Consider the following 24316-nt stretch of genomic DNA (forward strand, 5'->3'; position numbering starts at 1 on the left):
GCTCTGATCTTTCCTCATAGACCCCACCCCCAAAGAAACTTTCCAGGTCCAAGGAAATTGGAATAGCACTCCACATCACTGTGTGAAGGTACCCCCATCTGTCCCTAAGTGCTCCACCTCTGTGTCAGGTGGTTCTATGTCTCATTGGGCCTGCTAAGAAAGAGGTCCCACATCAGTTCTACCTTTCCCCAATTGCCTCCTAACTTCTACCACCAAGGCAGGCTGCTTCAGCTGGCCTCTACTTCTTCCGGGGTCCTGCTGACTGGACCTCAACAACCCCCATTCTATAAACATGGTCTCAAGCCACCTGGTTTCTCCTTCCTGTCTTTGCAAACTAATTTTCCAACCTATATTCCAGCCTTCTCTGGAGATCTGATTTGTGGGCAGGGCCATATTAATTCAGTGTTCTTGGTGAGTTATAAAACTAATAATTGGTATTTCCTTCTTCCTATCATCTTGCCAATAATCTGTGCATCTAGGATATTGTCCCCTCATTTTCATTCTCTGTCGTCAAAGCTCATTTTACTGTTCTCATTCCACATACTTAAAAGCTTAGAGTGAGTTAGTGCAGTATCTGTGCTTCCCCCTGGCTAGCTGTGCCTCCCTGATTAGTATCCACAGTAGATTTAATTAGCACAATATTTACCTCTGCTTCTTGCTCATTAATAAAGATATCACAGCAGAGCAACTCCCATGATGCCCTCCTGAGCCACAGCCAGGTGTATGAATGTGAGAAGAAGGCCATTTGATTATTTGTGTGATAATTGACATAGCAATGTGTTCATAACCATTTTCCCAGAGGCGCAGCAGCCTCCTCAGAAGCAATTGTCATACAATTATTAGTTACTTTCAAAAAATTTTTTTAAATCAATAAAGCACTTATGAAATCTTTCAAAAATATTCCCTTCACTGTTGCACATATTCTCATTTATCCAGAGCCCTGAAAATGAAAGACTATAAAAACCAAAGTCAAAGGTACAGAGCTGGAGAAAGAGAAGAGAAATATGGAGCAAGCCTTCTTCGGGGTCACTGGTGGCCGTCTGCCATGGGTTGGAACCCATTGGGTTTGCTGTGCCTTGAAAGGTGACTGTTAGGGCATTTTGGGTTACCTACTCATTTTCTCATCTAAATCAACTGGGATTCATGTTTGAGTAGGGAAGTTTCACAAACTAAATCAGAGGCCTCTATCTGTAACACTTACTGTGAACACTTCAGTTATTAATTCCAGAGCTCCAAGGGTATTTGGACAATACAAAAAAAAAAAATACCTCTTTGATGTGCAGTATTACAGAAGGGGCATTGGACATGATTGTGATGCATTATCAGTGTATATGGTGATAAAGAACATGTATTGCCCTCCCACAGAGATGTTCATAAGACATCTGGGAAAAGGGCAAAAGTGACACAGGACATACCTGAGAGTGGGACATAGAGGTAATAGTAACAATAACTTACAGCTGGATAATGATGGCCCTTAAAGTTGCATCAGAAGCTTTTCAAATACCCCAAAGACTTGGATTCAGTTGATCAGGGATTGAGACCCAGACATGTGTATTTGGAAAAGCTCTCCCTGGGTACCTCTTCTGCACAAATGCTCCTTTGAAGACGTACCAATAGCACATCACGGTTTTCAAAGCACTTTTTATTACATACAACTGCTTGATGAGGCTACCTCCATTTTCTCAAATTCAGGGTTGCTTTTCTTATTTTATCACTTGGACATTCAGTTGAACTACTCGGTCCTTCTGGTCTGACACTCCTTTCTTTTCTTTCCTTTAAGGACACCACTCTTCTGCTTTACCTCCGTGACCGCTTTACTGTAATGACTTGTTGTTCAGTCTCTTTTGCTAGATCCTCTTCCTCAACATCATCTGAATGTTGGAGAGCCCCATGTCTCAGTCCCTGCATATCGTCTCTCCTTTGATGACCTTATCTAGTCCATGGCTTTACGTACCACCTCTATTCCTCATTTCTAACTCCAGCTATACCTGCCTCCTGAAATTTGGACCTCTATGTCTAACTGCCTAGATAATATCTCTTCTTGGGTATTTAAAAGACCTATTGCAAACCTAACATACTTAAAATAAACTTCTTGATCCCTTCAAATCTGTTCCTTTCCTAGTCTTCTCCATTCCACTCAACTGACTGTGCAAGCCAAAAATCTAACCTACCCTCTACTTGTCTTTTCCCCACATACCCAAGCCATCAGCAAGGCTCTGTACTATCTAGCTTTAACACATAGCTCAAAAGCATCCCTTTCTCTCTCTTTCTCTCTCTCTCTCTCTCTCACCCTCTGCTATCACCCTAAACCAGTCTACCATCATCTTCAGTCTGAACTAAACAATAACCTCCTACCTACTTTTCTTGTTTCCACTTTCCTTAGAGTGACCAGAGAAATCTTTTAAAAATAAATATCTATTCATGCTACTCCCTACCCCACCCACCCTTCGGAAAGCATTCTAATGACTTTCTATCTTTCTTAAAATAAAATCTCAATTCACTTCCTGGGTTTACAGAGTTACAGGACCCGGTCCCTGCCTCCCTCTCCCCTTCACCCACCATGCTCCAAGCATATTACCTTTGTTGGATTCCTCAAATACTCCAAGCTAGTTCCTTAACAGGGCTTTTGCACTACATGTGTCTTCTACTACAGAACTTTCCACCTCACCTTTGCATGGCTGGTTCCTCCCTGCCATTCAGATCTTAGCTTTAATGTCACTTCTTCAGAAATACCTGCTCTGACCCCTTCCTCCCTTCTAAAGCAATCATCCAATCCCTTCTATCACACTTTTCTGTTCATTCATCTGCACACTATTTACTCTCTTATTATTTTTCATTTATTTGTGTATATTAGAATGAGAGCAGACTCTTTGTCTCATACTCATTTGAAATATCCCCAGCCCTAGATAACTAATGAATGAATAAATCCATTTACTTAACTATATCAAGCTGGTTGTGAAGGAGGTTTGATCATCCTTCTTTATAGATGAGAAAAATGTCATCCAATTGGGCTACATGACTTCCTCAAGGTCCTACCACTAGATCAGTGGTAGAGCAAGTCTTCAAAGTCTTATTCTAGATCTCATTCCACTTACTTGAAGCTGCCTCTACATAGAGAATTCCACCTTGGAAAAAAAAATGTCCTCACTTCCTTGAAAAAATTAGCTGTCCTAAACACCAATGCAAACTAAGAATGGTGTGCAGACTGTGGATGTCAATGCAGAGGGAAGCAAACTTTGCCTGAGTCCTAAGGTTGTGGATTTCTGCCTACCAAATGTGATGTGGCCTCCAGGAAAGGAACATGGTAGAGCACAACAACAATCAAATTGGGGTGTGTCTGTGTGTATGTGCATGTGTGTGTGATAAATGAGGACATGCACACAACACTCCTCATCTGCAGCTCCTTTGTGCTTGTACTGAACCAAGGCTCCTAGGGTGAGTCATAGTCGCCAGGATGCATATCTTGAACCGAGCCAACAGCATCTCCCTCACCAATCATTGCTCACCTAGGAAACAGGCCCAAGGGGAAAACTTGAGCGTACCACCGGGCAGAGTCTGCAGGCACCTCTATTATTAGAAGTGGGATTGCCAGTTAGTTTTCAAGTCGGGAAGGAGGTCTTCAGGTTCTATCTTTGGTAGGTGATCACCTGGCCATTCTTTTCCAGGTGACAGTGGAAGTACAGGCATTGACAACGGCAGCATTTACTCAAGCCTGAGTGTTTCAGAAAATGTGTAGGAAATCGTTACTATAGCAACAAGAAGATGGCAGTTCAAGTCTGCTGCTCCTGCTAGATCACAGAATACAGCAGCCACGTTCTTCCTCCTCAGACTCGTTGAAAAAGAAATGATCAGGCATACCTTAACCTGCACTTAGCTTCCAGATCGGCCTGTTCAGAAAGCACAGCCAGGGTCCTCAAGGCTGCATTTCCAAATTCTCAGGACATTCAAGGAACGGAAAGGCTAGAAACCTGCTCACCTCCCTCTGGCTCTTCTTAAGCCTCCGACTTATTCTGGGCTCATTGGTCAGTTCTGTTTTGTTTGCCGGCTAATTGCAAATGTTAACACCTGGACTTGAAACCCCAGCTGCCACCCTCCATTTTCCTTAGTCTCCATTCTTGAGCCACAGAGATTGTCATGGATAGCTGCGAGGATTAGCAAGACCCTGTTGCTCTGGGGACTCTACCCTGAATGGAAAGAACTGGCTAAGGAGCAGGGGAAATCAGCTGGGGGCTTTACCGGCTGTGTGACAGTGAACAAATCTCTTAATCTCTCTGAGTGTTAGCTTCCTTGTTTCTAAAACAGGGTTTATATGTTACAGAATTATTGTAAGGATTTAGTACAAAAAATAGAGAAAGCATCTAGTGCAGGGTCTGGCCAGGGGTGGCCCTCCATAACTGCTGGTTCTTTCCCCCTTGATTCCCCACTCCTGAGACCTCAGCTCCTTCAGGGGGACAGACTTTCTAGACAGAAGCAAAGACTGTTGGGAAGAGAAAGCTTCTTTGATGAGCAGGGAGGGAGAGAGAAGGGATGGTGGGTACCAAAGGAGGCTGCCCTTTGGGGTGAGATTGTGGGGTGTGTGTTGAATGGAATCCAGGCAGAAAAAACACAAGATATTTGGTAGGAATCTTCCAGTTGTTTTTTGAAGGCTGCTGAATAGCACTGTCTTGATTAATTGACATTTTCTTTAGTCCTGTATTGCTTATGAGTTTCACCAGAGCTATGCAAATAAGGTTTGAAAACTAGAGGGACATGAGCATGTGGAATAAAGCAGGTGAATGAGCACTTGGCAACCTTTGCAAGCCTCCTTATGGAAGCCACGCACCTCCTTTTCATAAAGAGGGAAAAGACCGAGGTAGGGTCGAGTGCGGGTTATTTAATACTTCTTAATTCTGTAATCTGTTCATCTTTGACCACAGAATTGAGAAAGCTGGTTTTATTCATGTGTTGATTGGTTTTTTGTTTTGTTTTGTTTTTTATCGCTCAATGACATAATGCCTCCTGTAGGGGAGGGGGAAAAAAACCTTTTCCTCATCCTCCTGGGTTCTCTGGCTGGGGTCCTCCAGATTAAACTGATAATAGCAGACTAACAAGATGGGGGAAAAACATTTTTTATTATGTAAGGCAGTTAGAATTGGGGGCTATGTACCATCCCAAAGGGGCACAGAGGGTGGAGAAGAGGTTAGAGAAGGAAAAAGGGATTGGGTTGTTTTAAAAACAAAAAACAAAAAACAGAAGTATACCTATTTCAATTGTGACTCAAAACCAAAAGCAAGAAGCCTTTTTCTAGCTTAACCATGGACACAAAAGGTTTTCCCAAAGATGCTGCAAAAGATGCATGATGATCCAAAGTCAGTCCAAAAAGGAGAATGACTTAGAAGAACCCTCTGAGAGCTGGCGATGGTCAGTAGGAAGTCAGCTACAGTGGGGTACAAGCCATATTTCTGTCTGGCTGTCTACAAAGTTGTGAGGCCCCCAACCTGACAGCTGGCCACCTACACCTACTGACCGACCAACCTGTGTCCCTGGCAGGCAGGGGGCCCAGCCGAGCTCTCAGGATGTGAAGCAAGACAAACAGGAAAGCAGTGGCCATCCCTGGCAGGGAAAGGGCCAATAAGGAATAAGTACTCAAAACCGAATTCATAAGAGTCACAATGCAGAAAATGAATTCTCATCACTGTTTTTTTCCTGTTAATCTAAATTTGGCAAGGACAAGACAAAGAGGCTGTGAACTGCCCTCTGTCCGTTGGACTCTGTAGGCAGAGATCTGTGAGGTTGACTTAGTAAGAGTTTCTACCCTTTGTCAAACACTCCAAGACTTTAGCTGCAGCCTCTGGAGTGACTAAAGTGTCCCAGATGTCCTTTCATGGCTGCCAAAGCTGTAGGGAGGAAGAAAACTCTTCCTCTGCCTTAGTAGATTCAATGGCTGGGACCCACGAAGCAAACTGATAAAAGACAGATTAACAAGAGAGGTAACATAATTTAATTATGTATGTACGCACAGGAGTTCACAAAGAAAAATTGGTTTAAGGAGGCATTTCGAGTTTGGGGGCTTGGTGCCTGGGTGGCTCAGTCAGTTAAGCATCGACCTCAGCTCAGGTGGGTCATGATCTCATGGTTTGTGGGATTGAGCCCCGCATCAGACTCTGTGCGGACAGCTCAGAGCCTGGAGCTTGTTCCAGATTCTGTGCCTCCTTATCTCTCTCTGTCCCTCCCCCACTCATGCTCTGTCTCTCAAAAATAAATAAATGTTTAAAAAATCATTATTTGGGGGCTTATATTACCACCCCAGAAGGTGACAAGGTGTAGACAAGAAGCTAGATAAAGTAAAGAAAGAGGGATTGGGGGCTTCTGGATGGGGGAGGGGTGAAGTTATGGGAAGGTAACCAGGAAAAGTATGGTAAGCAAGGATTGTTTAGTGTTTGCTATGCAGATTTAAGCCAGTGCCTTCTCCATTGGTAAGAAGAGTTAATCAAGAGTCCTCGTCTTCCTGCTATGGCAGAGGAGATTATCTTTACAAACTGAAATTTCCTTTACAAAAGGGAAATATATGCTTCATTTTCAGAGTTTTCCCTGCATTTGAAGTTCCTCAACTGCCTTCAGCTCCAAATAATTCTTATGATAAAGTGAATTGTTTGGGGGTGGCATGTCCTCGCCCCCTTTATTCTCAAACTACCAGCAACAAAATCATGGGTATAACATAGGTTACTCTTCCGTGCCCACAAACCTCTGACCCCTAAGCAGAAAGTGGCCAGAAGATGACAGGGTGAGGAAGAGGAATAGGAAAGCTTTCAAAGAACCCATGCCTTGAACTAATAAATCTTTCTATAATGAGTTGCCTCTGGAATATACACATTTTTGATGTTACAAATGGGAATCCCAACAACATTGGAAGACGAAGGCATCCCAGGGGAATGGATCTCTCTTTTGGAGAGAGGACACAAGTGTCCCTATGGGTCCTACAGAATCTCTGGTCCGGGTCTGGCCGATTCAGGGAAGATCGACATAGAGACCAGGGATCCAAGTGGAGAAGTCCAGAAACCGGAAGGAGGATGTTAAGATGGCTTGTTTAGCAATTATCCTGGGCACCTGTTAGTGCTGCCGGTAAGGAGAATAAAAATGGAAAGTCAGGGAGGTGCTGGGCCTGTTTCTGAGGGAACTCTGGGGACTGAATGAAGCAAAGTTCTGTCTGCCCTGCACAGACCCATCTTTAACACGCAAAAATGGAGCACTAGAGATTCATCAGCCACCATGACCAGAAGGGTGCTGGCATTCACCTTTGACACCTCACAGGCCAGGGCTGCTGAGCTGGGGAGAGGCTGCCTGTGACCTAAAGAAACCTGACTGAGTCTCCGCCTGCCGCCAGCTATAGGTTCCCAGGACCCTAGTCCTCTAAACCTGGTCTTCGCTCCCAGGCTGAGGGACAACTATTAGATACAGTATCTGTAGCAAATACGGTTGTGAGGACGAGGACCCAGGGGTCTGCAGCATCCTTAGGGGTTATTAGTCACTGAACACCCCCAACCCCCGCACTGGTCTCAGTTCACAGATGCTTCAATCCCAGAACCACCAAGAATCCTGTGCCCATTGGACCGTACAGAGGTGATTTGGGGAAATACACAGTCCTTACCCTGATTGATTTGCCCCAGAGCAAGCAAATATTTAACTATATTTATTATTGCTGCTTTTTACTATTATTACTGTGCAGACAAAACTTTGCCAATTATTCCATGTCCTAAAAGACTCTCAGCCTAGAAACTATAAAACCAGCAACACTCAGCTCCTCTCCTCCCTGCCCCCTTGCCATTTCTCAGCCCCCAGACCTCTGCACATATGAAAAAATTAAATGACTCGGTTAAGTACATGGATTCTGAAACCAGTCTGGATTCAATTCCTAACTCCACCCTTTCTTGTTGTATTGAATATTATTAACCATTTCTGTGCCTCTTTTTGGAATTTGTAAGACACAGATAATCAGCATACCTCTCTCATTTTTCTGGAGGTGGTCAAATTATAATGTATATAACTAGTTCTATTCGATAATGTATATAAATTAGATAATGTATATAACTATGAGCATGCCAGGCTCATAGTTATCATGGGTGTGGTATCTTTATCATCATCATCATCATCTGATACCACTGTGCTTAATGTAGTGGAAAGAAAAGCAACTTTGGTCTAAAGTAATCTTGGGTTCAAATTCTGACTCTGCTGCTTATCAATGGGGTAACCTTGGACAAATTACTTAACCTCAGGGAAGCTCGATTTCCTCTGCTGGAAATTTCCTCCCACCAAAGCAGTCAGACCCCAGGAAAGTCACATAAGTAAAACCTGCAGCCTGAGGGCACCTGGGTGGCTCGGTCTGTTTAGTGTCAGACTTCGGCTCAGGTCATGATCTCGTAGTTCATGACTTCAAGACCCGCGTCAGGCTCTGTGCTGGCAGCTCAGAGCCTGGAGCCTGCGTTGGATTCTGTGTCTCCCTTTCTCTCTCCCCTCCCCCACTCATGCTCGCTCTCTCTCTCTCTCTCTCCCTCAAAAATAAATAAATATTTTTAAAAGTTTCTTTTAATAAAGAAAGAAAAATAAAACCTCCAGCCTGGAACCAGCTTGGCACCTGGCAGATACTCCCTCCATAGCCATCCGCTAAAGTCCTTTCTTTTCCTCAAGACCAGCTTACATACTACCTCCTCCTCAAAGTCTTCCAGGTCCCACAGAAGCAATGATTCTCTCCCTCACCTTTCTGTACCTCTCATTCATTTTTACAGTGAAGCCCTGTGTTCGTTTTCTAGAGCTGCCATAACAGAGTACCGCAGACGAGGTGGCTTTGACAACAGAAATTTATAGTCCTGGAGGTGGGCAGTCCAAGATCAAGGCGGCAGCAGGGTTAGTTTCTTCTGAAGTCAATCTCCCTGCCTCGTAGGTGGCACCTTCTCACTGTGTCCTCACATGGCCTTTCCAGTCCTAGTGGTTAGGACCTCATTTAACTGCTTTAGGTCATGTAACCTCATTTAATGTTAATTAACTCTTTAAAGGCCCTATCCCTGAATAGACATGAGAGTTAGGGCTTCAACCCATGAATGTTGTGGGAACAAAAGTCAGCCCTGAACCAAATCCCTACATAGTGCCTGGCACAGTCCACAGAAAAGATGGGGACAGGGGCACCTGGGTGGCTCAGTCGGTTAAGTGTCCGACTTCGGCTCAGGTCATGATCTCACAGTCCGTGGGTTCGAGCCCCACATCGGGCTCTGTGCTGACAGCTCAGAGTCTGGAGCCTGTTTCAGGTTCTGTGTCTCCCTCTCTCTGCCCTTCCGCTGCTTGCTCTCTGTCTCTGTCTCTCAAAATAAAATAAAGACATAAAAATTTAAAAAAAAAAAAAAGAAAAGAAAAGAAAAGAAAAGATGGGGACACTGGCTTAGACTGTGGATGTGTCAATGCCAACCACCTCCACCGCTGGACCAGCAGGTCAGAGGTGGCCTTGTCTCAGTGCCATGCTGGTGAATGAGGGACAATATATTACGATAAAAGAATTTTATAAAACTCCTCCTCTTCCAAGCTGCAGGGGCTGATTGAAAATATTCATTTGTTCATTTAACAAGTATTAAGTGTCAGGCACCGGGTTGGGGTCTGGATACAACAGACTCACTCTTCCACACTGGACCTGGCTCTCATGGTCCAGTGGAGGAGGAAATCATTGATAAGAGAATCTTTAAAATATGTGTTGCAAATTTTAGTACTGCCATCAAGGAAAAATACAGCATGAGAGAGGTGGTCTAATGGTGTACCTGATCCAGGCTGGGGAGGTCTGGAGCTGACAGACCGGCTTCCCTCTGAGTCCATGACTGCCTGCTCCACGACAGCCAAGCATTATCGACATGGGTCTGGGCAAGCCCTGGCTAAGGCTCCTGCCCCCACGTGGTCATCAGGGTCTGCAGACACTCTCCCATCTCTCCAAAGCTGGGTGCTAATCAATTACTTGCTCAGCTCTCAGTAAAATTTCTTTAAAGAGAAAAAACTTTAGTATTTTTTAACTTTTATTTATTTTTGAGAGAGCAAGAGACAGAGCACAAGTCAGGGAGGGGCAGAGAGAGAGGGAGACAGAGAATCCAAAGCAGGCTCCAGGCTCTGAGCTGCCAGCACAGAGCCTGACGTGGGGCTTGAACTCACCACTGAGGAATCATGACCTGGGCCAAAGTCAGATACTTAACCAACTGAGCCACCCAGGCACCCCTAAAGTGGAAAAACTTTAAAATAGCAAAAACAAAAGTTATCTTATGACACAATTTTCTGGCAAGTTGGAGCTGGAAGGTGGGCCAGCCACTCAGCAGCACCACTGTTAACAAAGCCCCCTTCCTGTTCACGCATACTCCATGGGCATGAGGAAAGCCACAGGCATAGTGCCCCGGGGCCCTGCTCCTCTGCTAGAACACAGCAGGGCCAAGAGGCCCCCCCAACCCCCCTCCCACAAGGAAGTACTACCCAGCTCTTTGTAATCGCTTGGATCTTGTGAGAGCAACCTTCACAAAGACAATTTCAAGAAAAAGAAATTAGGCTAAGGAGGCAGGCAGAGAACAATGAAACACTTAAGTGGGACTCAGCTTTGTCTAAAAACATGGAAGAAAAATCTCTCCTTGTGAGAATGCTGGCTTGCTGCTAATAAAGCAAGGCCAGCCACCGGAACGCTGTGAAACCAAACCACACTCTGCATTTCACAGCCCCTCCCTTTTCCCCTGTGTATTCAGGCTTCTGAAGATGGTCTTCACCCTAAATTCCACCCACACGAGGGAAGGACAATACAACATTGTTCAGCTGCTGCTCGGAGTTTGTTGTGTACCGCATCTCCAGGAGCATTTCTTGTGTGCCTACTGTGTGTCCAGCACATGCCAGGAATAAGTGAAACGTGGCCCGGACCCAGGAGTGAGCTAACCAGAGACAGACACCTGCCAAGCCTTATGCTGGAGCTCATGGGGGGGTGCTCCCTGCCGGTGCAGGAAGAAAGGCCTAAGTGTGCCTGGCAGGAGTCTGGCCAGGGAGAGAAAAGTGGAACTCAGAGGAACAGAGTAGAATGGTGGTTGCCGACCTGGGGGTGGGGGTGGGGGTGAGGGAAATGGGGAGAGTTGATCAAAGGATACCAACTTTCAGTCATAAGCTGAATAAAGTCTGAGGAGCTAATGTATAACATGATTATAGTTGATAATACTGTGTTGTATAATTGAAATTTGGAGCGAGAGTAGAATGTAAGAGGGAGATATGTGAGGTGATGGATTAATTCATTTATTGTGGGATTATGGGCATCCTTTTCATATATTATTATTATATATCAAATGTTATATATTATATATTATATTTCTCAGTTCTACCTCAATAGAGTCAGAGAGGGGTGTGAAGAATGAGGGAGAGAAAGAAGAAGGAGAAAGCGCTGGCTTGGAAGGTAGACACCAGATCATAAGCGACCTTAAGTGCTGTCACTAATGGATTTTGAGCAGGAAGAAAAGGATTTTGTATGATCAGATTTGCAGTTTAGAAAAATATCTCTCTGATAAAATACAGAGGCAAGGACCTCTATAAGAAGAGCATGACAAACATCTAGACAAGGGATGAGGAGAGTCTGAACCAAAGTTGTGGTGACAGGATGTGAAGAGAAGGGGGATGGACACGTTAGACATTTCAGTCTACAATTGCGGCTAAGAATGCGGATGTTGGAGTCAGTCCCCAGGAGTTCAAGGCCCAGCTCTGCTACTTACTAACGGTGTAGCACTGGGCAAGTTGCTTCATCTCCTGATATGTTAATTTCGGCATCTGTGCCTGGAGATAAAAATATTACTTGCCTCACAAGGTGGCTGAGATGATAAATTGAATCAACAAAAGTAGAACACGAAGAGCAGCCTCTCTGGCAGGCAGACAGTAAGCACCCCATAGACTGGCTCTTATTACTATTATTGGGTGCAGAGAAGGAAGAGGCATCTAGGAGAACTACCAAGTTTGGACACATCTGTTTCAGTTTGTACTTTGTTTCAAGTCAGAGCCCTTCTCCCAGGGCATGGTCCTTTCTCTTAAGATGTAGACTTTTCATTCTCAGTTCATTGCTTGTGGTTCTCAGCAATTTTGCTCCGGTCAAACTGGGCCCAAAATCCTAGGTGTGCTTGCCTGTGCCGTCTTTGAAATCTCCACTCAGTCCTCGACTCCCTAGGGTCTCCCTCTTCCGACCTTATGAACTACACCTTGCACCCTGTACCCTCCAGCACTCCGTGGACAGGGCCTAAGGGGACTCCCTTATGCACATTGTCCCACCCATTCTAGCTGCCTCTGCAGCCCGTTTCTCATCTCTGGTAAAATTAGAGCTTTCCACCAGAAAATAAAAAGGAAGACTTCCCAGTTTATTAGATGAAATCTCTATAATCTTAATACAAAAATCTAATAATGGGGGCACCTGGGTGGCTCAGTTGGTTAAGTGTCCAACTCTTGGTTTCAGCTCAAGTCTCATAGATTCATAGGTTCTCACAGTTTCATGGGTTCAAGCCCCGTGTCTGGTTCTGCACTGACAGTGCAGAGCCTGCTTGGGATCCTCTCTCTCCCTCTCTCTCGCTCTGCCCCTCCACTGCTTGTGCTATCTCTGACTCTCTCAAAGTAAATAAACTTCTGAAAAGAATCTAATAAGGACATTATAAGAAAAGACAATTGCAGATCAATAATATTCATAAACTTAAATGCAAACATGTATGCAGTAAAAAATTAGAAAACAGAATCAAACTAGGTGTTACACGGAAACCAACTTGACAATAAACTATATTAAAAAAAAAAAGAAAATAGAATTGACTAATAAATGAAAGGGACGTTTCTCCTTTTTTAGCCCTTTATTGGTTTATGATCAATATATAGTTGGTTAAACATTCAAAATTACATCAGTGTAATCCACTATATTAATAAAATAAAGGAGAAACATGCATGACTATGGCAACAAATAAGGAAAAGCATTGTTAAAATTTGAACACCTATTCATTATAAAAACTCTGAAAAGTGAGAAAATAAAGGAACTTCTATTTTGAAAAGCTAGCACAGTACTTAATGGAGAAATATAGAGAATGTTCCCATTAAGATCGAGAACATAAAAGAATGTTCAGAGCTTCTCAACACAATAGAAGAGGTCCTGGCCAGTGTAGTGCAACAATAAAAAGAAATATATACCACTGAAACTGAAAAGGAATGAACAAAATGTTATTCAAAGACAACACAGTTGTGCTTATGGATAATCTTAAGGAATTTACAAAAAATTCCTAGAACTAATAAGTGAATTTAGCAAAGTCACAGAACAGCAAGGTCAACCATTCAAAAACTAATTTTTAAAAATATTCTGGTAAACAAAAATTGGAAAATGAGAAATTCAGATATTTAAAATAGCATCAAAAAACCAAAAAAACTTACAGTTTGGAAACTGCAAAACATTGTTGAGAGAAATTGAAGGGCTAAATACATAGAAAGAGATATCATGTTGATGAATTGGAACATATAATATTGTTAAGATGTCAATTCTATCCAAATCGATCAATACAGTTAATACACCTCCAATCAAAATTCCCACAGGCTTTTTTTGTTGAGATTGACATTTATTTTAAAATTTGTACGGAAAGGTAAAGGGCCTAAAATTGTCAAAACCATTTTGAAAAGAAGAAGACTATCACAGGACTTAATACCACCTGAAATCAATTAGCAATAATCGCGCCTCGGATAAACCTCATTGGCTACAATACTGCCACTGCGCAAAGCTATGTATACCACCTGAAATCAAAACTTACTTTAAGGTTATAGAAATCAAAAGAATGTGGTAATGACATGAAGACAGGCATATAAGTAAATGGAGCAGAATAGAGAGTCCAGAAATACACCCCCCCCATACACACACACACACACACACACACACACACATCAACCTAATTCAATGGGGTAAGAAATAGTTTTGTAATAAATGGCATTGGAAAAAGTGAGTATTTACCTAAGGGCAAAACAAAAAACCAAAACCAAAATCCCCACTAAACTAACTAAACCTCAATCCCTACCTCACACCATTACAGACATCAATTCAAATTGAGTCAAGACCTAAATGTAAAGTCCGTAAAACATCTAGAAGAAAACATAGGAGAAAATCTTTGAGACTCTGAGGTAGGCAAAGATCCCTTAGGACTCAAAAGGTGCCCACTTACAAATGAAAAAGATGGATAAAATGGACTTCAAAACCAATATATGTTCTGCTCTTTAAAAGACACATTTGAGAAAATAAAAAGTTGAGTCACAGATAGGGAGAAAAATATTCATAAAAAGTATATACCTGAAACAAAGTACCTTACCTAGAATATATTTTTAAAAAATGTTTACAACTCAATATGAACAAGACAACCCAGTTTTAAAGCAGGTAAAATATTTGAGCAGAGACTTTATAAAAGAAAATTTTTGAATGGCTAAACAAGCACATGAAAAAATGTTCAACATCATTAGTCATCAAAGAAATACAAATTAAAACCACAATGAGATATCACTTCACACTCACCAGAATGACTGAAATTAATATTGAAAATTAATAAAACTAAATGTTCCTGAGGGGGATGCTCTGAAGGAAAGGTTGCAAGGAACAAAGATACCAGAGACACCACCCCAAACATGAACCCTACAAAAGATACAAAGACTCTAAACCCACATATTTCAATAATAACACTGAATGTAAATGGGCTGAATGCTCCAATCAAAAACGTAGGGTAGCAGAATGGATAAAAAAAAAAAACCCATCTATATGCTATCTACAAGAAACTCATTTTAGACGGGAAGATACCTTCAGATTAAAAGTAAGGGGATGGAGAAATATATATCATGCTACGGNAACTAAATGTTAATGAGGATGTGTAAAAAGTAAAGCTCTCATAATTGGCTTGACAATTTTTTAAAAATTTAAACACACACTTAGACAGGGGCCAGTCATTTCCCATCTAAGTATTTACTATGAAAATGATAACATACATGCAAAAGACTCATACACAAGTATTTCTAGTAGCTTTTTTCATAACTGCCCCAAACTACAAGCACTCCAAAAATATCTATCAGAAGTTAAGCAGAAAAATCATAATATACCAAGGCAGTTACTCAGCAATAAAAAGGTACAAACTATTGATTCAAGCAGCAACATAAATGAATCTCAGAAACATGATGCTGAGTGAAAGAAGCCAGATACAACCAAGTATGTACTGTATGATTCTATTTCTATGAAGCTTATGAGAAGGCAAAACTAATCTACGATGGTAGAAATCAGGCTGTAATTGTGTTTGAGGGCAGGGATTGCCTACAAGACATAAAGAGAACTCCTTGAGAGTGATGGAAATGTTTTTCATTTTTTTATGTTTATTTATTTTTTGAGAGAGAGAGACACAGAACATGAGCAGGAGAGGGGCAGAGAGAGAGGAAGACACAGAATCTAAAGCAGGCTTCAGGCTCTGAGATCAGCACAGAGCCCGACAGAGGGCTTAGAACTCACAAACTGAAATCACAACCTGAGCCAGAGTCGGACCTTTAACCAACTGAGCCACCCAGGTTCCCCAGGAATGATGGAAATCTTCAATACCTTGATTGGAATGTTGATTACATGAATGTATTGATTTGCCAAAAGACAGAGAGTCATACACTTGATATCAGTGCATTTCTCTCTATGCAAAGAGAGTTTTCATTTTTAAAAGAGCAAGAAAAATAAATTACCAAAAAAAATCCACAAAACAAACCAGCAAGCATCTTTGACTTCAAAAGATCTTTTAAATTTACACAAAGTATCTGTAACTTTGTGCACACAAACCTGCACACAGACGTTTATAGCAACTCTTATTCATAATTGCCAAAGCTTGAAAGCAACCAAGATGTCCTTGTAGGTGAATACCAAGTAGGTGAATGGATAAACAAACTGTGGTACATCCAAACAATGGAATATTATTCAGTGCTGAAAGGAAATGAGCTATCAAGCCATGAAAAGACATGGAGAAAAGCATAGTGCCAAGTGAGAGAAGCCAAACGAAAAAGGCTAAATTCTGTATGATTCTAAATGTATGGCATTTTGGAAAAGGCAAAACTACGGAAACAGAAAGATCAGTAGCTGCCAAGATCTGGAGAAGGGGAGGGGTGACTAGATGGAGCATTGTAACAAATGAACTGCTCTGGTAGAGGCTGTTGATAATGGGGGAGGCTATGCTTTTGTGGGAACAGGGGAAATCTGTGTGCCTTTCCCTTAATTTTGCAGGGAACCTAACATCTGTGCTCTAAAACAATAAAGTCTTTTTTTAAAAAAAGTATTTCTTCAACTCTGCAACACCACATCAGGTTTGATATAACGATTTAAAAGGAAAAGAACACTAATAATTTCAATATAACAATATAATGTAACAATGTAACTTAAAACGCCATTTTCTGTCTCTTGTTTTGGGTGCAAAGGATACTAATGAACAATGTAGCTGAATCTCGGCAGGCTACAGCCTTGTGGAGAAAGAGCAAGATTGATTACGATTGCAGTGACGGGCAGGTCAGACAAGTGCTATCAAGAAAGAGTTCAGGAGGCCGTCAGATTACAAGTGCAGAGCCTAACGTAGTTCGAAGACCGTAGAAAGATTCCCTAAGGAGGTGACAAAAGTTGAGTCTCAGAAGATGTATGAACAATGCCAGGAAGCTGAAGAAAAGGGTTCCAGACAGAGATCCGCATTGGAGCAGAGCCCAGGTGGGAAGGAATGTGACCAGCATGCTGTGAGCACAGACAAGAAGGAAGACAGGTTCTGGAGCTCAGGCTGAAAGGTTAAAGGATAAAGGTTTATCGGGTTAAAGATGAAGTGTTTTAAAGCAGCAGGAAGTTATTGAAGGTAATAAACATGGCACTGACCTGTCGATGTCCTTTTAAAAGATTACTTTGGGTGCAGAGTGAAAAAGGGTATATTCCAACACTATCTATTAGAAGTATAATGCAAGTTCGTGAGTTCGAGCCCCCCACATCATGCTCACTGCTGCCACCGCAGAGCCCACTTCAGATCCTCTGTCCCCCTCTCTCTGCCCCTCCCCCACTTATGCACATGGTCGCGCACTCTCAAAAAGAAACATTTAAAAACATTTTTAAAATATATATTTAAGAAAAAATATAACGCAAGCCACATATGCAAATTGTATGTAATTTAAAGTTTTCTAGTAGCCACTTTTGTAAAATGTAAAAAAAAATTAAAACGAGGTAAAATCGACCTGAATAATATGTCTTATTGAACTAAAAACTCTCCAAATACTTCCATTTCAACATGAATCAATATAAACAATTATTAATGAGATTTTTTAGTTCTTGTTGTTGTTGGTCTAAGTCTTCAACCTCCAGCGTATACTTGCTGCACATCTCACTTCAGGCTGGCCACACCTCAGGTGCTCAGGGGCATCGCGGGATGAATGGCTGCTGTGAGGCCAAGTGCCATCCAGGCTGAGGCAGAGTTGCTGAGGGGCTCCAGCCATTCCAGGGCCAGAGAAGATGGGAGAGGGTGGCCTGAGACAACCAGCAGATTGATCTGAGAGGTCATTTGGAGAAAAAAAACACCACCGCTCTGGATTGATTGTCAACACCTCAAAGAAACTTCTAGTAGCCGGTCCTCCATGCTGGTCTCGCCTAACACACAGCAGCATTTGGTGTCATTGAGCATCTACTCCTTGAAAGCATCCCCGTCCTTGAGTCCTTGACTTTAAGCACATCGCAGCATCCCACTTTTCTTCCTGCCTCGCTGTTTCCTCCTTCTCAGGCTCCTTAGCTCTTTCTTCCGCATCTCTCTGTCTTTCAACATAGGAGGGCTCCAGAGCTTGGGGCCACACCCTCTCTCTCCTCTATCTCCACCTAGGATCCCATCTGGTCCTGTGGCCTTAAATACTATCTGCAAGCGGTGACTCCCAAATGAATATCCCCAGGCCAGATTCCATTCCTAAACCCCAAATTTGTAAATTCCACTCTTGCTCAACAACTGCATACGGATTTCTAACAAGCATCCTAATGTTGCCACATCCTAGACTGAACTCATCATCTTTTGCTTCACCCATCCTTCCAGATGCCTTGAGTCATCCTTGACATCTCTGCTTTTCTCTCATAACACGTGTAACCAGTTCTGTTGTCACTTCCTCCTACATCTCAGTCCCCTGGACCACTGCGATCAGCCTAGTCTACATGCCTAACATTTTGCCGAGATTATTGCAAGAATCTCTTAACCCATCTTTCTGCTTCTACACTTTGCTTCTCAATACAGAAGCCAGAGTAGCCCTGTTAATATACAAGTTCAACTCTTCTCTTTCAAAACCTTCCAAGGGCTCCCTATCTCCCAGATGGTGAAGCCAAAGTCTTCCTAATGGCTATGTGTCCCAATCCAGCCTGCCCCTCAATCTCTGACCTTTTCCTCTTCTCTCCCTCTGTTCTCTAGCCTTACTGGCTTCTTTGCTCTCCTCGACATACCAAGAATGGCCCTGCCTCAGGGCCTTTGCAATTACTATTCTCTGGAATATTCTTCTTTAAGATAGTTGCTCCCTACTTCATCTCTTAAATTTTTGCTCAAAAGTTACTTTCTTAATGAGCTTACCTGATCACCCTATTTAAAATGGGAAGCTGAGTACCCTCTTTTTCTCTGTTATGTTTTTCATCATAGAATTTATCACTTTCTGGACTATCACTTTCTTACCTATGAATTTTGTGTATTGTCTATCTTCCCTCACTAGGATATAAAAAATTGAGGGATTTGATATTTTTTTAATATATCCCCAGCACTAGAATAGTACATGGCATGCAGTACAGGCATTCAACATTGGATGGATTAATTAATTAATCAGTTAATGAGAAGGAGTGAGATAGGATGCAATGAGATGATACAAAATAAAATGAATGAAGAGAGGAGTCAGTCAAGGTCAGTTCCCATATTTTTAGCCTCTGATGCATGGCAAAACCTCTGTAGCCTGAGAATATCTTCAGATACACTTCAGAGAGCCATTCAGGGGTTATATGATGCTGCTGGCTTCAACAGCCACACTTGTATGAACCCCTTGCTCACTGCTACTTCCCACGAAACAGAAAAATCTTTGCCCTCAGGTGCTCCCAGGAAATGTGTCATCCTTAGGTAGCTGAGTTTCTCAGTAGCTTCAACTCTAAGGTACTTTTACATGAACCATATTTATAGGAAGTTCTAAAATACATAGCACACTCTCCAGCCTTATTTTTAAAAAAAGTGCCCAAATTAACTTTCTCTTGATGAGTTCCAGGTCATTTTCATAAGTGACTGTTGCCATGAGAGGAAGCCCCAGACAGTCTGGTGGAAGAGGATATTTGCTCTTCCACTGGAGTCCCAGCTATGTTACTCTCAGCATTTGTCTCTGGTTATGATAGTGTTTTTTTAATTAATTAATTAATTTTTGAGAGAGAGAGTGAGAGAGAAAACACAAGCAGGGGAGGGGCAGAGAGAGAGCGAGACACAGAATCTGAAGCAGGCTTCAGACTCTGAGCTATCAGCACAGAGCCCAATGCGGGGCTCAAACTCATGGACCAGGAGATCATGACCTGAGCCAAAGTCAGATGCTTAACCAACTGAGCCCCCTAGGCACCCCCGGTTGTGATAATTTAATCATCTTTGCTTGTCTGGATACCAGCTGTCCTTTCTCAACATGGTCCCAGACCCTTTCTTTGCTTTCTCAAATGCAGCTTCAAAAGAAAATTGAAGCTTATCTTCATTGTAATGAAATTTGAAGTAAGTTCTAGGAAGAGGTTTGCCTATGGTTAACATGGGAGAACCATTGTACATAAAATGTGGAGCATCAGTTGTCTGGGGTCGTGATAGATGAGTTTGCCAGACAGCTGGTGTGCTTTGTACAGCTCACAATTGAAATCAACTTTCAAGAAAGTCACTGTCACTGAAAGTCACTGTTTCTTTCAGAAATTGTGGTGGAGGTATGGGGAGGTATGGGGAGGATGATCCTTGGAATTTTAGTCAGCCTACTGGTCCAAAGTTCCAAAAAGAGAGGAGCGAGGTTTCTAGGACTCATTAGGGACCTGTCAGTTCCTCTGCAGTCTCTGCTCTTCTCCGATACCTCACTAATGTTTCTCATCATTTCCCACTTCTATCCAGGGATTACCTTACTTCTTGCTCCTTTCACGCCTGAATACCTTAATCTGGCATCTGCTCTGACCCAAGGCGGCAAATGAACTAGTTTATATTTCTGAGCCATTTGGGCACCTGAAGGACAAATCCCCTCTTTCGGATCTTGCACAAGACCTGTCTCAGGACCGATCCATTAAAAATTACCCACTTTTCTAGCCAGACACTTACCAGTCCCTTTTCTCCATGCTTATTTACCATAGCAGTGGATGGGCCGAGGCAGATTTTGCCTTTCCCCCGTTTCGACTTGCCCTTCACTAGAAGGCTGCCTGCAAGGCACTCATTTCAGACAAGTCCTGGCAATAACTGGTTAGCATGCCCCAGACCCCTTTGCTGTTTCTGAATGATGTAGTATCCTCCCCTGTCAGCCAGAACTGTCTGGAGGGAGCTTCTCACCTTTGCATTTTAGAAGGGCCCCTGGTGAACCTCAGCAACAATAAATGGAGGTCAGGTGGCATGTTCCTCCTAATAGAAGATGTGAAGTTGGAAGATAGGAGGATTCTGTACAAAATCAATTAACAATATATTCTAAAAACTTATCAATGGGTAACAAAAAAGGACATAGTTGGAGAAAATCATGCTATATAGCTTTCTATGCACGTAAATCAGGGTATATAGCTTTCTATGCACATAAAGATAATTTTATAACTCAAAGACAATCCTAATCTTGATGGTCGTGGTAGGCAGTATAATGGCCCCCACAGATATCCACATCCCAATCCCTGCAACCTGGAAATATATCATATTATATGGCAAAAGGGACTTTGAAGATACAATTAAAGTTAAGAGCTTAGAGATTGGGAACATATCTTGGATCATCCAGGTGGGCCCCACCTAATCATATGAATCTTTAAAAGCAGAGAACCTATAGTCAGTAGGAGACATGACTACAGAGGAAGTGTCAGAGGAATGAGAGATACTGCTGTTCTTGAAGATGGAGGGAGGGTCCAGGAGTCAAGAAATATGGGAGAGACTCTAGAATCTGGTGGAAAAAAATTTATCCCCTGGAGCCTCTAGAAAGGAATGTAGCCCTGCCAACTCTTTGATGTTAGCCTAGTGAGATCCATGTGGGACTTGTAACCTACAAAACTTTAATAAATTTGTGGATTTTAAAGCAAATAAATAGGAAACATCATGGAAATGGAGCCCTCTGCTACTCCTGTTACCCCAGAGCAAAACCTGTGCCAACATGTGAACCAAGAATCTAGAAGAAGTTGGATGGACTACCAAGACATTCAGTCTGGTATCTAGAGACGGTCTGGAGTGATGGATGTTTTTAAGTGACGGAATCTATGAATGCTGAAGAAATTGGCCCCATTTCCCTTCAGTCCCTCAGGCTATTAGAAGGCCACAGAACCAGAAAGTGATCTATCAATGATCCCTGTGGGCTTGGAAAGAGATGATAGGTTTCCTCAGTCTTCGCTCCTGGCCGTGCATGTCCCCTCGGCAGAACCGGGCATTTTCAGCAGACTGGTGGGTTTATACATAGTGCATTTCAGCTTTGGTCACTTCCTGGATGGCACTGGGTTGCTGAGCCCCAGCTTGGCTCCAACATGAGGAGGCAGAAAAGGAGCTGCTTTGGAAAAACAGGGAGGAAAGCTCACAGCAGTAACCAGGTTTCCCTTATACATAGGCAGAGAGATAGCCATGATAACAATCAACCTTTATGGGTCACTTAAAATGCACCAAGCACAGGGCTAAGCATTTGACACACATTTCCTCCTTTAAGGCAGTCTGCATGAATAAGACAAAATGGCATTTTCCAGCAGCATCCTGTTCCAGTATATTTATTTCAAAAAGTGTCCAGATGCAGTGTGAAGCTGTGATAAAGTCTTTCCCTTTTGCAGAGATGCAGTGATGGTTCAGCCCAACTCTGCCTTCCTTGTGTGGAGCACACAGGGCTTCTCTTAGGACCTTGGAGAAAAGGTAGAGCAGGGAAAGGTAGGAAAAGGAAAAGCAAGGGGCGAGAATTCAAGTTGCAATGTTAAGTAACAGTAGTCCCAGTGGGTCTCATTGAGGAAGTGACTTTGAGCAGACTTGGGGGAAGTGAGGGACATAGCCCTGACATCTTTGGGAACAAAGAGAATGGCCAGTGCAAAGGCCCTGGTGTTGGGAGTATGTCTATGTGTCGGAGGAAGAACAAGACTAGGGACTACAATAGAGTCAGGGGCAAGGAAAACAGTGGCTGTGGTCAGAGAGGGAAGAGTGAGCGGCAAACCATTTGGAGCCCATGTGGCCACCACGAGACCTCACAGGATGAGAGTCACTGAGGCTTTGGAGCAGAGGAGGGGCAGAACCTAACTTTCATCTTAAAAGATTTATTCTGTTGGGAACAAAATGAACTTGGTCAGAGTTGAGAATAGAACAAAGGTGGTCAGAGTTAGCCATGTGGAGGAGGTGAGACAGTTTCTCATTTTTCTTCTGAAAGGAGAGCCCAAAGGACGTCCTAATGGATTCTCTCATTACCTGTGGGAGCTGGGAGAAGCTTTTCTAGAGGGCCATGTTTCTTCCTATGTGACAAGTCAACATTTTAAACACTTTCTGGAAGGAAGGAGCATTTTCTTCACTTCATGAGATTTTTTCCTAATAAGATGAACAGCAACATCACACCAAGATGCTGGGCTGTTGGCCAAGTGCATTCATGAGCTAAGCCTCTCAGAACAGGTGTCAAGCCTCTGCCTCAGTAAAACCCCCTCTCTCCACCTGGCTCCTGTGTGGTCCATGTTGCAAGTGTTCAGAAGGAAGCTTTAGTTAAAAGCAGGGTTCTGAAACCAGACTGCCTACATTCAAACCCCAACACGGACACTTACTATTTGTGTAACGTTGGACAAGGGTTCAACCTCAGGGACATTCAACCTCTGTTTAAAATGTGGATAACAGTCTTCCTCATAGGGTTATGTGCCCAATGACCCAAGCTATCAATCCTGTCTGTAGTCTGGACACATTCTGAGACATGGCCAAAACCAGCCAGGAGAAACATAAGGCCATAGAGACTCTCCCAAAGCCTGCCCAACCCTACTTCCTCCTCATCTCCAATGTAGCAAGTGTACCTCCCAGCCAGTCCTCAACAGCACCACCTAGGGGTGGCCTGGCCCTTCCCCAACATAGCATAGAAATGCAGTCAGTCAAGGGCATTTTCTCCTCAGAGACCCCCAAGGCCTTGGGCACCTTCATGTTGTGTGTGGAAAAAACTTCAGAAGGGCAATATGATCCTGAGGAGTCAGGCATCTCTACATACATAGAGATGTAATTTACAAATACTCCCACAGGAATGGTTTCTTTCTTTTTTTTTTTCCTTTTATAGAGTGTCCTTATGAACCGAGACCTGCTCAGGAGTGACAGCCACATTAGTAAGTGAACTGAAAAGCAAAAGATGATGGATTCTTTGCAGGGATATCGTGGTGATGTGTGGGATGCTAAAAAATATTTTTCACACCAAATGTGTGAGAATAGCTGAAATGTCAACACTATGTTTCAGTGACATCTGCTTTTCTTCATCTGATATCTCCCTTTTATTTTGTTATATTGAGTATTCCTTATGTTTCAGGATAATTTTCCTTTCACAGTATAAACAAATGCCTGGAAAAGTTTTTAATTAAAAAACATGACTTCAGTCATTTGGAGCAGCAAAAGCGAAAGTACCAGCTGAATTAAAGCCAACTTAAAACTGAATTGCCAGTACCTGCCTACAGTTTAGATAAGTAAATGTAATGTAAACATTGTGTGATTATTAGGAATGAATGGGAACACCTGTGGTCAAGAAATGTATGAGGAGGTGTGGAAGAGTAGGGGCTCCTCCATATCACTGATTCCGGGACAGCTTCTAAAGCAATTGCAATTGTCTTTAGGACACTGTAATGCCAGGTACCTCCTCTGTCATATAACACACCACTACACGTGTGTGTGCAAGCATGTGGTCACACACAGAAAGTGCAAACACATACCAACATAATATGCGTGCACACACATGCACTCCAGTGTGACACAGGTGTACAGTACACATCCCTGTATGCACACACCCTATACGATGCACAGGCTCAACAAACACGTCCACAAAACGCACACANTTTTTTTTTCCTTTTATAGAGTGTCCTTATGAACCCAGACCTGCTCAGGAGTGACAGCCACATTAGTAAGTGAACTGAAAACTT

General features: G+C 42.8%; 1 long non-coding RNA gene and 1 pseudogene across 1 annotated transcript in view; both read right to left on the minus strand.

Annotated features, from left to right (window-relative positions):
* LOC144244709 (uncharacterized) overlaps positions 1 to 24316 on the minus strand; it is a 50557-nt gene that overhangs the window by 17009 nt on the left and 9232 nt on the right. The window lies entirely within an intron of this gene.
* On the minus strand, positions 13603 to 13759 carry LOC144244728 (U4 spliceosomal RNA; annotated as a pseudogene).

Source organism: Crocuta crocuta, unplaced genomic scaffold (genome assembly GCF_008692635.1).
Source record: "Crocuta crocuta isolate KB4526 unplaced genomic scaffold, BGI_CrCroc_1.0 scaffold147, whole genome shotgun sequence".
NCBI lineage: Eukaryota > Metazoa > Chordata > Mammalia > Carnivora > Hyaenidae > Crocuta > Crocuta crocuta.